At 38.1% G+C, this 14,596-nt stretch overlaps 1 protein-coding gene across 1 annotated transcript in view; it reads right to left on the bottom strand.

The window, feature by feature from the left end:
- The window catches only part of disp3 (dispatched RND transporter family member 3), a 44,293-nt gene extending 40,958 nt beyond the window's left edge, over window positions 1-3,335 (bottom strand). Inside the window, exon 1 of the mRNA XM_060881450.1 lies at window positions 3,047-3,335. The gene's annotated coding sequence lies outside the window, so the exon portion shown is untranslated. The remainder of the gene's footprint in view (window positions 1-3,046) is intronic.
- Window positions 3,336-14,596: the final 11,261 nt, after the last annotated feature.

Here is a 14,596-nt window from a genome sequence, read left to right as displayed (position 1 = left end):
GACCCCTCTCTTTCTGTGCTGCCCAGATCATATAATTGCTTGGCCCCCCTCTCTTACTGTTTTGCCCTGGTACAGTCAATGCTTGGCCCCCTTTTTTCTGTGCTGTCAAGATCAGATAGGTGTTTGGCCCCATATTGTACTGTGCTGTTTAAGTCAGAAAAATATTTGACGCCTCTTTTACTGTAATGCGTCAGTCAGATCAGTGCCTGACCCCCTCTCTGACTTTGGTGTCTAACCCTCTCTAACTCTGATGTCCAATTCAGATCAGGTTTCCCCATCTCTTACTGTTCTGTCCAGGTCAGATAATTGCTTGGCCCCCTCTCTTGCTGTGTATCCTGAAAAGTCAGATCAGTGTTTGACCCATCTCTTACTGTTCTGCCCAGGTCAGATCGGGCTTTGTCCCCCTCGTCAATTGTTCTGCCTATGTCAGATCATTGCTTGCCCCCCTCTCTTACTGTTTTGTCCAGGTCAGATTTATGCATGGCTCTATTTCTTACTGTGCTGCCTAAGTCTGTTCAGTGCTTGGCCCCCCTCTTACTGTTTTGCCCAGGACAGGTCATTGCTTGCCCCCCCCTCTCTCTTTCTGTGCTGTCCAACTCAGATCAGTGCTTGGCCCCCTATCTTATTCTACTGCCCAAGTCAGATCAGTCTTTGCCCCCCTCCCTTACTGTGCTGTCTAACTCAGATCACTGCTTGGTCCAATCGCTTTCTGTTCTGTGCAACTCAGATTGGTGCTTGGCCTTACCTCTTACTGTGCTTCCTAAGTCATATCAGTGCTTGGCCCTCTCTTACTGTTCTGCCCATGTCAGGTCATTAATTGGCCTTCTATCTTACTGCTTTGCCCAAGTCAGATCAGCACTTGGCCCCTATCTAGCTGTGCTTTCTAAGTCAGATCAGCCCCCCCCTCCCACTCTTACTGTTTTGTCCAGGTCAGATCAGTGCTTGGCCTCTGTTCTTTCTGTTCTGGCCAGGTCAGATAAGCGCTTGGCCCCTGTTCTTTCTGTGCTGGCCAGGTCAGATCAGTGCTTGGCCCCTGTTCTTTCTGTTCTGGCCAGGTCAGATAAGCGCTTGGCCCCTGTTCTTTCTGTTCTGGCCAGGTCAGATCAGCGATGGCCCCCTCTCTAACTCTCTAAATTCAGATCAGTCTTTGACACCCCCGATACCCACCCGCACTTACTGTTCTGCCCAGGTCAGATCATTGTTTGGCACTGATCAGTGCTTGGCCCCCTCTCTTTCCATGCTTCCAAAGTCAGACCAGTGCTTGGCTCCCCTTTCTTAATGTTCTGCCCAGGTCATGTCATTACTTGGCCCCCTCTCTTGTTTTGCCCAAGAGAGATTAGTGCTTGGCCCCCTCTATTACTGTTTAATCCAGATCATATCAGTGCTTGGCCCCCTGTCTTACTGTTCTCCTCTGGTCAGATCATTGCTCAAGGCCCTTATTTTGTCACAGTGACCACATGCTGTTCTCAAGTCTCTTCATTACTCCTATGTCCTCTGTTCCATCACCATTTCAAAGTTCTCTTCCATCAAGTCTTTCAGTTCAACACAACATTTCCATCAAGCTTGACTCATTATCACCATTACACAGTCCAATCGATGGCTAGCTTGACTTTGCTGACCACATCCCATTGATTATTTTCTGCACAACGTCAGATCAGAGTATATCTGTCAGAATATGCAGTACAACGCTTCACCCAAGCTCTTCCCATCTCACAGCATTAAAACTAACTCTATCCATAGGCACAATTAAAACACCAGAAAGGGTAGCAGTAGGAATGTTGCCTTCCTTTAATAGGCTAATGTGTCCCTTTTACGCACGTTTACACATCATGTTAAATATTGTTCACATTTAAAATAATCCACGTGACTTTTTCACCTGATTTATATTTCACTTGCAATTTTTACTCAGTTCATATTTGATTTTTTGGAACACATGATTAGTCTGTTTTCATGCGATTTCTTTAAATCGTTTTTTTCATTTTCGTATGTGACGTTTCACATGTAGTGCATGTGTCTATTTATTTACGTGATTTTTTTATTTTTTTTTATGATATTTTTGACAGTTGGTTTATTTTTGTGTGATTTCCTTGAACACGTTTCATTTATACTTTGTAATTTATAGAAAGCCTTTATTTATCCAAATTCATTTTTTTAACCTGATTTGTTTCTTTTCACATGATTTTTTTTCCTTTTTGCAATTAATTTTTTTTCATGCGATGTCCTTTTTTTAAAAATTCATTTATTTTATATAATTTTCCACACGTTCCTTTATATGTTTCATGGCATAGCATGTCGATAATCATGCTCACATATTGTGGGGAAAAAACATATTGGAGGGCACCTGGCTTGGCTTTTTCTTTGCTCCTAGACAATTTCTTATTTCCAAGGTCTTCGTTGGCCCAGTTATTGACTCAGAGCACTCGGAGCCATTCTACATTTCTTTTGTAGCAACCCTGTACCAATCGATAATCTAAAAAGCTTCAAGTCTCTGGATGTTACGCCCCTCTCTTTATCTGCCTCTAGCGGCTTCATGAAGTTCTTTATACTTGCAAATTGAGTAACCTATAGCATTTCACCTACCTACATGGAGACTGTATTCCATCAAGATCAATACAGTCTGAGAATTGTCGAAAGTGAAAAACTGGACTGCTTTGTGGTTGATGGTAGAACAAACCGCCTGACTTATTTTGCTTTATAGATCCCTAGAGTATTTTAAATCAGATGTAAGTATTTTACTTGATACCTGTGGATCATGCATGCCTCTGTGTGAGAGAAACTTCTCTCTCTCTCTCTCTCTCTCTCTCTCTCTCTCTCTCACACACACACACTTTTGCCTTGTGCTGTGATCTAAAATAACCTTACTGATACAAACATGAGGTGGATTATTTTTCTCCTTATTTTTCTTTCGCTGCATCATCCAGTCAAGCACCTTTTCTCTCAACTCAGCTCATTCCTTTCTTACTGTGATTCTCATTCAAGACACCAAAGTTTCGTAAGAAGACATGAATGAATGAGAGCGGATGAACGAAATGAGAATTCATCTTACCTGCTGCAGGAGTTGTTGTCTTTGAAGAAATTTCACACAAGCTCTCTTAAAATGATAGGAATATTTGAATCTTTCTCCAGAGGTTTCAAAATATGATCTTCACCCTATCCCAGTCCCAAAGCTCACACTTTTCAAAACCCAGAACCTGCGTTTTTTTTACCCCCCACTCTGGTTCTTCTTCCTTTTTCTTTCCTTTGTGTTGTGATTCCCGTCTTTCGCTCCGTCTTCGGTCGTCCAAGCAACTGCTTTGTGGCGTGTAAGAATGTGCTCCTCAGGCTCTCTCCGTGTGTGTGTGTGTGTGTGTGTGTGTGTGTGCTCTCTCTCTCACTCGCTCTCTCAGTTCCTCTTTCTGTCTCTCACTGGTTTGTTCAAGCTCCCACCCAGGCATCCAGATTACCTGCAGCTGACAGGAGGAGAGAGAACACACGTACAGACACAGTTCAAACAGAGGACGATGATGAGTCCCTTCAATCAGGTTACATACTTCTGTAAACAATCTGAATCTTCCACATTTCATTGATATTTGATTGAAAATTTGTGATTAGAGTTAAGTTTTTACAAATGGATCGGGTTGGTCCCCCCTCCTTTATATAAAATGATGGTTTGGTCGAGATCAAGAGAGAGAGCGCGCGAGAGAAAGGGAGAGATAGAGGGAGAAAAAGAAAGAGAGAGAGAGAGAGAGAGAGAGAGAGAGAGAGAGAGAGAAGGGGGGTTGGTGATAGGTGAACTGGAATAGGGCTGATTGGATATAAAAAAAAAATAATGAGACTTGTTAATCTTAATAACAAAATTGTTGGCACAGGATGGTAATTCGAAACCTATTGTAAAATTAGGATTCTACGGTTGCAAAAATAAATTGCAATTAGATTACGCAACACTGATACAAAATTAGGATGTAATAATCTCACAGATTCGAATTCTAAACTCCATTACCCTGTTACTACCACACACACACACACACACACACACCAAATCCATCATGATGCTAAATGGCAGTCTCTCGGATAAGGCTGACATTTAGATCCCTGCTGGCTTTTTCAATTAAAGAGACTGACATTATATACAAGAGGAGGACTGCAGAGGCTGTCAGACATACACACACACACACACATATACACACACACACACTTCCTTTTGCTCCAGTACACATACTCTCAGACCATAACACACCAAGTCCCCAACAGAGTTAAACAGAGTTTAATAGCCTCACTACTTAAATTTAACCTTGGCATTAAGTGAATATTTGGGTTTCTTTGGTTAAGCTGAAGGTCTGAATATAACTGCCTCTGTGGGTTCAACATAGTACACCAACTGTAATCACACACTTATTACTTTAGTCAATATTAATGACGATATTATTTATCCTAGAATTTTTTTTGTATGACATTGTTCTTTGTACTGCTTCCTGTAACCATTACTCAATGGTATCACAGTAATGAACGATCTGTGCTGTTGACTTGTCAGTCACTCTTGGGTCTGTGAGCAAGAACCTTAACCTTCCTGTGTTTAACTTTAAACTTGGGTTGCATTCGATATTACTTATTGATTTTGCCTACAGTATACTTTTCAAAATAACTAAGAATATACAAACATCAAGATTTTAGGAACTCTTGTAAGGTATAAATACAACAACAATGTCTTTGACTTGAGATTCTGCATTTTTCTCTGCAACATATGCCTTTTGGCTGAACATCAGGACCTTTGGTGTTTGGGCCATGGTGTAAATCTGATATGTTTTGGTCTTTTTGTAGACCTCAGTGGCTCCTGGTTTTTGGGTCATATTTCTTCTGTGTTCGGGTCATTCAACAGAATGTTCTTGTTTTTTGTGTTCACGTCACTGAGTCTACAGTTTTTGCTCTTGGTGTTCTGATTTTTTGTGTAAATCGGACTGGCTGGTGGTGATCAGGCTGTGGCGTAGATTTCACTCGCTCTTCATTTTTGACCAATTATGTTAAGATAACTAGTTTTCTTGTAGACCATTCTGGCTCCTGGCTTTTGGCTGTGGTATAGATCTGGCTGGCTCCTGGTTTTTGGCCAATTGGTTAAATTGACTGGTTTTCTGGTGTACAGTAGCTCATTCTGGCTCTTGATATTCTTGTTTTTGGGCCATGGTACAGACTAGGCTTGTTCAATGTGTTCAGCTCTTTTCACAGTTTTGGTGTTCTGGTCATTGTATAAACCTAACTAGCTCCTATTGTTCTGACTATGTTTTAAAACTCACTCGCAATTAGTGGTAAAGTTGGTGCTTCTAGGCATGATTTATTGATATATTTTAGCCAGTTTCCCCACAGTATTAATGTCAGATTTATTTGTAGTTTTCATTTTAGTTTATGTTGCTATGATTTTTTTTTGAAAAAATCATAAAACCAATGACCATAAAACCTTTTGCCAGGTGTTAATAACATGACAGCTCCTTACACATTGTAGAAGGCTTATGTAATCCTGGCTTAAAGTCTGTTTTCTTTTTATTTATCTTTTTATAATTATATAGTACAAGACAGCCTTGAATGTTTGGTGTGTGAGATCCCCCACCCACTGATAATCAGCAGAATTGAGTATTTACACTCAAGCAGCAACTCACTGCAGCTCCTTACTGAGTAAATAACCCAAGAAATTCCCTATATATGAAATATTCGGCTGAATAAGTTTTAACGAGCGAGAACATGAGTTAGTGAGTTATACTTGAGTCAACTGGGACACACTACAGGCATGGTGTAATTAAAAGAAGGAAAAGGAAAAATACAGAATGAACCTTGAGTGGTCACATTTGCCGGAACAAGCTCTAAATTTTTATGTTAAAATCGATGGATGAATCCAGCAGGGGATTCGAAAACTGATTATAATTTGGTTTTATATGCATCAATGTCAGTTCACTGGTGTTGATGCACACAGTTCTTTCACAGAGGACGGAAACTGCCTAATAAATATGGAATAAATGGTGCCAATCAATGTTAATCCAGGATGCTGAGAGCTATTCATATTGATGGATGTGTTTGAAAAAAGGCTGCGAGGGCCAGAAACATAGATATTAGCCAGAGTTAAGAGAGAAAATATAGAGATTTTATTGATATTTTGCTATTGATTTTCATCCAACTCCTGACATCAATAAAGAAGTTGTTGCTTACTGTTAGTACAGCCAGAAAAGCAGCACACTAGAGTTACAGTAGTGGTTTTGGGTCAATAATAAAAGCTGGAGAAGAAGCAGTTTTTTTTTTGCACCATTTGCTACATACAGTATACTGCACAAGTCTCTTCTGTATCCTGACATACCTAATTCAGTTCATCAACAATTTCAGTTCAAGTCCTTTATGAGCTGAATGAAGTCCATCATCAAGGGAAAGAAGAGGGAAAGGAACATTAAGTTGTGCTAAAGCTTGGCCCTCTAAATTATGAATAATGACATGCAGGCGACTCTGTAATTTGATTTAGTCAGGATGGTCTCTTGAGTGTTTCGGCACTGAAAGTAAGAACTGCGTTTATTTGCCAGCATGTGTCATGTACGTGAATTTTATCTTGCCACATTTGGAGCAGTTGTACAGTACCAGTAGAGAGATAACATGTCTCGAGACATGCTGACAGAACATGATTGAGTAGAATGGAATTGTACTCTATGTGTTTAGTGGAAAATGTTTTCAGATATAAACCAAGCTTATGAAAACAGTTTAATGAATGCGTTTAATTATGGATTTCAACTCTGTAATCATGGATTTGAACTCAACAATTGTGCATGACATGTAAATGGAAACGTCTAATGCTTTATGGCAGTATATATTTCAAATTTCACGTTTACTATCATCTGCATAAAGCTCTTTATTTTGTCCAATGAAATTCTTGTGTACCGCAGAAACATGTTAAAAACGCTCTTACGTAATAAAAAAGCTAACTGTAAGCACTGACTGCAGTAAAAAAAAATACTAATACAAAATACATATAAATCATAATAACACAAAAAACTGTTTAGTATTTAAATTACATAAGCTCAAATATCCAGTTATTTTTATGAACATGAGTCGTGTACAAGAAAAGGTGGCTCCTGCATATCTAGCTCTAGCTCTAGGTGCTAGGTGCTCTATATGCTAGCATTCCTCCAATATTTTACAGTCATTAAAATCATGACACCTTTAAACTCATATTTACACAGAACAAATATTTATCTAATTATCTACAAGGTTCTGCCATATTTCCCTATCTATACCTCTTTGAAGCGAAACTCCTTTTATTTCTTCCCTGCATACAATTATTCCCCAGGTACTACTTTTTTTTTCCTTTTATGCCTTTCTCATTTTAACTGTTGTAAACAAGTCAATCAAATCTTTCTGAAGCATTTGTAACAGAAGATAAATACGATCCTTCAATTTCCTTTTGAACAGGCTGAGAAGATTTTTCTAATGCAGCAACAGATTCCGGCTCCCAGCTCCTACTGGTGGATCCCCAGAGGTTTCCAAACCATCTGTAAGATATTATCTCTTTAGCAAGTTTTGGGTTTACCATAGAGTCTGTGTCCAGTGGGATATTCCTATATCTTAAGCCAGCTGTTTTTAACCTGAGAGTATAAAATATTTGACTAAAGGAATGCTACATGCTATAGCTAACTATTGATCAGAAGAAGTAGCATGGGCTTAGCAATTTGTGATCCATAGAGCCAGATTCATGGATAGTTTGTGTCTTTTCCTCAGATCTACTCAGCCATGATTGGATCACCTCACATCTTCTATCCAAGCCCAATCATTCCACTGAGTAAGTAATCCAAAACATAGAAATTGTTATATCTTATATTAATCCTTATTCTGTTCTATCATCTGACATAGAGGTGAGGGTTAGGGAGGATCACAAAATATTACCTTTCATAAACGTGGGCCATACTAACTGTGGTCAAGAACCACTGCCATAAGCAGGTCTGTGGGCATCCTGTTAAACCTCCTCATGTGACTCATCACATTTCACTATTCAGAGTTTCCCATAGGAACCCTGCAATTGAGTCTCCCCTGGGAACCTTGGGACTGAGCCTTTTTGCATTCTCCTGTATTTGTTTACATGTATTATTTTGTTCTATATATAGTAAAGAAAATGTCTTCTTTACATAGTGTGATCTGTAATACTGTATATGGGATTATGAAAGTATTACTGGAGTTTTTAATGATGGACTTTGACAACAGTTACTCAAGATTTTGAATTTGAGGACAGTGTGAGCATACTAGGTAGCAGGCATCTGTTCAAGTTCACTGGAGAAGAATTGAAGAATTGAAAAGGTAAGTCTTATGTTTAAGGTAAGTCTAGGCACTAAGGGAAGCCTAAGGTAAGTTTAGGCTCCAAAATAAGTCTAAGGTAAGTCTAGGCACTAAGGTAAGTCTAGGCTCTAAAATAAGTCTAAGGTAAGTCTAGGCACTAAGGTAAGTCTAGGCTCTAAAATAAGTCTAAGGTAAGTCTAGGCACTGAGGTAAGTCTAGGGACTCAGGTAAGACTAAGGTAACTCTAAGCCCTAAGGTAACTTCAAGGTAAGTCTAGGCATTAAGGTAAGTCTAAGGTAAGTCTAGGCACTAAGGTAAGTCTAGGCCCTGAGGTAACTTCAAGGTAAATCTAGGCTCTAAGGTAAGTTTAGGCCCTAAGTTAAGTCTAAAGTAAGTCTAGGCACTGAGGTAAGTCTAGGGACTCAGGTAAGACCAAGGTAACTCTAAGCCCTAAGGAAACTTCAAGGTATGTCTAGGCATTAAGGTAAGTCTAAGGTAAGTCTAGGCTCTAAATTAAGTCTAAGGTAAGTCTAGGCACTAAGGTAAGTCTAGGCCCTAAGGTAACTTCAAGGTAAGTCTAGGCATTAAGGTAAATCTAAGGTAAGTCTAGGCTCTAAATTACTGTAAGTCTAAGGTAAGTCTAGGCACCTGAGGTAAGTCTAGGAGCTAAGGTAAGCCCAAAGTAAGTATAGGCACTAAGTTATGCCTAAGGTAAGTCTAGGCACTAAGGTATTTCTGAGCTAAATCAAACGTACGTCTAGGAACTAAGGTAAGTCTAGGCTATAAGGTAATTCCAAGGTGAGTCTAGGCTCCAAAATAAGTCTAAGGTAAGTCTAGGCATTAAAATTAGACTACCCTTTCCAAACCGAAAGCTTAATATGTAAATCAAGTTCATAAACAATATAAATCTTGAATGTAACTACACATGCTGCATACCAAAACAACACAACTAGAAACATTTTCACTAAAATGAATCATAATTCCAACACCAAGAAGTTAAATGATGTAAAGGCTTTTCTTCTCTTTGGTCCAGCAAGGTTTTGTCTAAGGTATGTCTAGGCAATAAGGTAAGTCTAAGGAGTTCTAAACATTAAAATAAATCTAGGCCCTAATGTAAATCCAAGGTCTAGGTCTGTCTTCTATATAATCACAGATACAACTCAACTAATAAATAGCTGTGGAACTTTTTGTGTGTGTCCTCATTGGGTTTCTTCTTCATGTCATTTCAGGGATTTTTATCTTGTCACTTTTGCCTCTTACATGTTTTTTAGGGATATAAATCTATGTCTGGAAACCCGTAAAGCTGCTTTATGACAATGTCTACTCTTAAAAGTAATTGAAATGAATGGAATTGAAGTGAATGGGCTTTGAAAGGGCTTTATAGTATCTAAAACATTGTATGCGATTGTGTCTGGGGATAATGCATTACATAATTCAGTAGCATTATCAAGTGCATTATCACTGCCTTTCACATTACACCAAGCAATAATCTCATTTCCATCCATATTGAAGAAGTAAATCTTAAGCTGTGCATAATTGAAAGTGTAAAGAGCACACACTCACATACACACACACACACACACACACACACACACACACACACACACACACACACACTCACATACACACACACACACACACACACACACACACACACTCACATACTCACACACACACACACACACACACACACACACACTGACATACACACACACACACACACTCACATACTCACACACACACACACACACACACACCCACACACACACACACACACACACTCACATACTCACACACACACACACACACACACACACCCACACACACACTCACATACACACACACACACACACACACACACACACTGACATACACACACACACACTCACATACTCACACACACTCACACACACTCACATACACACACACACACACTGACACACACACACACACTGACACACACACACACACACTCACATACTCTCACACACACACACACACACACTCACATACACACACTCACACACACACACTGACATACACACTGACATACACACACACTCACACACACACACATTTGCACTAGTTGAGCATTATAGAAACTTTCAGACAGCACAATGATTTAAAAGATACAGATTAAGATAAAATAAAAAACACAATTGCTTGTTCTTTTAACATTTTGCTATTAAGTGTCTTAAAAGCTAGTTCCACTTTTCTGAAAATATTTTTTTTATGCATTAGTGCCAAAGGCTTGCGTTTTGAAGCGCTGACAAAGTGTTTCCATAGCATTAGCCAGCTCTGGGCTGTGTCCTTGCGAAAAAGATGTTTTTGATGACAGGAGCTCAGAGATAAAAAAAAAGAATGTTAAATGAATTCAAACCTATATAAATGAAGGGTATTGTTTAAATCCACGTGGAAATTAATTAATTCCGTGAAGATACTGAAAATACTGAAGAATCTTATACAAAGAAGCAAATAAATAAATCATATTAAAATTAATGAATGGTGTGTAAAAAGAATCACATATTAAAATAAACATCACATGAAAATTTAATCATCTGCGGAAAAAAAAAATCATGTAAAAATTAGCATGTAAATAAATGAATGTATCTAATGAGAATAATTGTAAGCATGTTCTCTGATTGGCTGTTTACGCTAGATAGTAATCCTTTATCTGTCACATATATCTATAAGAATATAATCGATATAAATTAAAAAATGTCTGATCATTTTTTTTTCACTTTTGTCTGATCAGAGTTACAAGAAAGCTACAGCATGCTGTGAATCATTCATGAATCAGCTTCCTCCAGCGATCATCTTGTTTACAGTCACACAGCAACGTTGTTCTTCTCATTGATGCTGCAACAGCAGATATTCGTTTTCATTAAGGCGCCTCATTAAACACCAAAACACGATCCTGAATCTAATCAGGTGAGAGGCGCTAATTTGATTTTTACTAAGAACAACACTGAATTGGGAAATTGGAAAGAAGTTATCTTTTCTTTGTAACTAAAATCGATTTACGTCAACGTATCGCAATTTCAACATAAAATTAAATGTCATTAATTTTTTTACCATGCTTTACCCAAGCCAATTGTTTTGCAGGATTTAATCCAAATATATCCTGTAAGTACAGTAGTGCATATAATTGAGCATTGGTTGCCAGGTGCTGAGCGACTATCCATGATTTGGAGAGAAATCACGCAATAATCTTCCCAATGTAAGAACGAGCATCGGTTTCCTTATCATAATTCCTGTAGGCTCACTTTGGTGACAGCCACATATTTGTTATGTGAGGAGTAATTACTTTTCTATGGTGGCTGCCTGCACTAGCTGATGGCGTGTAATTCAAAAGTGATAAATCATCACCGTCTCACCAGACAGGCAAAAAGCATAAGGTGGCCTGTGACGGGGGAAAAAAAAATATTGCACAGAAATTAGTATCATTCAGTATATAAATAATACAAATATATAATACATCTTGTTGTATGGTTGGAATTCAGGACTTTGTGACTTCTGCGTTCCACAAACCTGAAGATTATAACCCATGCCACTACCAGTTGTCATGGTTATGCCAGAATTGACACTCCACTATATTATCCATCAGCCCTAGCAAGTCCCATGCAGGGACCTGAACAGAGAGAAGGATTTGTTGTTTGGATGCACGAGGTCCTTCACTATCCTCCAGGCCTTGGTCCGGCAAGGATCTGGCAATCTGCCATAGTGCAAGAGTAATAAAATACTTCAGGATATGCTGTTATAAGAAAATCATCAACCTCCAGGAGGTAAGATTAAATCAACTTTTACACTGGACCGAATCACACTGGCCAACCACCTTAATATATCTTTTTTCTTATTGCTTATGGTTTATTAATGCTATAGTTCATGGTTTGTTAATCCTAACTCATAAAGTAAAGAAATGAACCTTGATGTATAGGCTTTTCTTCTCCTATCTTTCTTTTAGAAATTTAACTCCAAGGTGTCAGTGTTGATACGCATCATCTTCTTGTGTTATATAGTGCAAAAGACAGTTATCCTCACCATCGTATAACAACACAGTTATCGTCATCATCATATAACAAACAGTTATTTTCACCATCGTATAACAACACAGTTATCGTCATCATCATATTACAAACAGTTATTTTCACCATCGTATAACAACACAGTTATCGTCATCATCATATAACAAAAAGTTATTTTCACCATCGTATAACAACACAGTTATCGTCATCATCATATAACAAACAGTTATTTTCACCATCGTATAACAACACAGTTATCCTCACCATCGTATAACAAACAGTTATTTTCACCATTGTATAACAACACAGTTATCCTCACCATCGTATAACAACACAGTTATCCTCACCATCGTATAACAAACAGTTATTTTCACCATCGTATAACAACACAGTTATCGTCATCATCATATAACAAACAGTTATTTTCACCATCGTATAACAACACAGTTATCGTCATCATCATATAACAAACAGTTATTTTCACCATTGTATAACAACACAGTTATCCTCACCATCATATAACAAACAGTTATTTTCACCATCGTATAACAACACAGTTATCCTCACCATCGTATAACAAACAGTTATCCTCATCATCGTATAAAGACACGGTTATCATCACCAACTAATAACAAAACAGTTATCCTCATTATCATACAACGACACAGTTAGGGGAACTAGTGGCCTAATGGTTAGAGAGTTTGACTCCTAACCCTAAGGTTGTGGGTTCGAGTCTCGGGCCGGCAATACCACGACTGAGGTGCACTTGAGCAAGGCTCAAGCAACTCACTATTATATAACAACACAATTACCTCACTATTATATAACAACACAATTACCTCACTATTATATAACAACACAATTATCTCACTATTATATAACAACACAATTATCTCACTATTATATAACAACACAATTACCTCACTATTATACTGTATAACAACACAATTATCTCACTATTATATAACAACACAATTACCTCACTATTATATAACAACACAATTATCTCACTATTATATAACAACACAATTACCTCACTATTATATAACAACACAATTACCTCACTATTATACTGTATAACAACACAATTACCTCACTATTATATAACAACACAATTATCTCACTATTATATAACAACACAATTACCTCACTATCATATAACAACACAATTACCTCACTATTATATAACAACACAATTACCTCACTATTATATAACAACACAATTATCCTCACATCTTATAATGGTGCAGTTACCCTCACCATATTTTTCTATTCTGTCTATGGGTGCTGAAAGACATATATACATATATATATATATATATAAACTTTTTGCTAAGCTTACCGCTTCTCTGCAGTCTGAGACAGCTTGTTTTTAATGCCAACACCTATAGCTAACAAATATGAATAAATTGTTCCTCACCTGTCGTGTGCGAGAATAGAGAGCAGGAGGCTTCAATGACACTTCCATACTAACCCCTGAAATAAAAATGACAGGTTACAGTAGAACTCACTGGGCTTTAAAATATTGATAATATAACACATATTACACATGCATATATATTTCATCACGTTACATCATGTGGGTAGAGAAATTAAAATGGTTTCTGTTCCTTTCTCTTGCTCTCATTAAGTTTTTCTACAATCAGAGCACAAAGACTGCGATATTTTTGGTTTTTTGGTATGAAAGTTTCAATAACAGCTGCTGAGAGGGAGTTATAAGCGAACATCATTCTGCAGGAGCAATGCGAAGAAGTGACAGTTATGCACCATCTCATTACTGCTGAGGTTGCAACAGAGGTGATTAAAATTCACCAGCTTGATGCCGCTTTCCCATCCATTACACTCGAGCACTGAAAGTCGCTCCGGTCTCTCGACACTCCATGTGCCGTTGAAATGCAGAGACTTATGCTCTGAAGTTTGCAAAAAAAAAAAAAGTAGCAGCAAAAACCCGTTCAAAGGATGCACACGCTCTCCGGTTTGCAAGGGACGACTTTCGGGTTAGGATAAATGGAATGACAGAGTGAAACTAAGCAAATACAGCACAATAAATACAGCACAATTCACACACAAAAGCTGAGTGACAGTGGCCTTTCTTTCTCTTTAGATTTATACACACGCAAAATGTCACTTCTCTCAATTGAAGTCTCTTTTCTTATCTGCTCCTGTTAGATCTTGTCTCTCCTTCCTGTTCGATGACAGTTCATTAGGGGAAGGTGACAAGAAAAGGTGAGAGAAAAGGTGGTTTGATTTGAAACACAGATAAACAGCTGAGAGAATACAAAAAAAAACCCATCAGG

The sequence above is a fragment of the Tachysurus vachellii genome, chromosome 11 (assembly GCF_030014155.1).
Source record: "Tachysurus vachellii isolate PV-2020 chromosome 11, HZAU_Pvac_v1, whole genome shotgun sequence".
In the NCBI taxonomy this organism is placed as follows: domain Eukaryota; kingdom Metazoa; phylum Chordata; class Actinopteri; order Siluriformes; family Bagridae; genus Tachysurus; species Tachysurus vachellii.
This window is presented reverse-complemented; position numbering and strand designations above follow the sequence as displayed.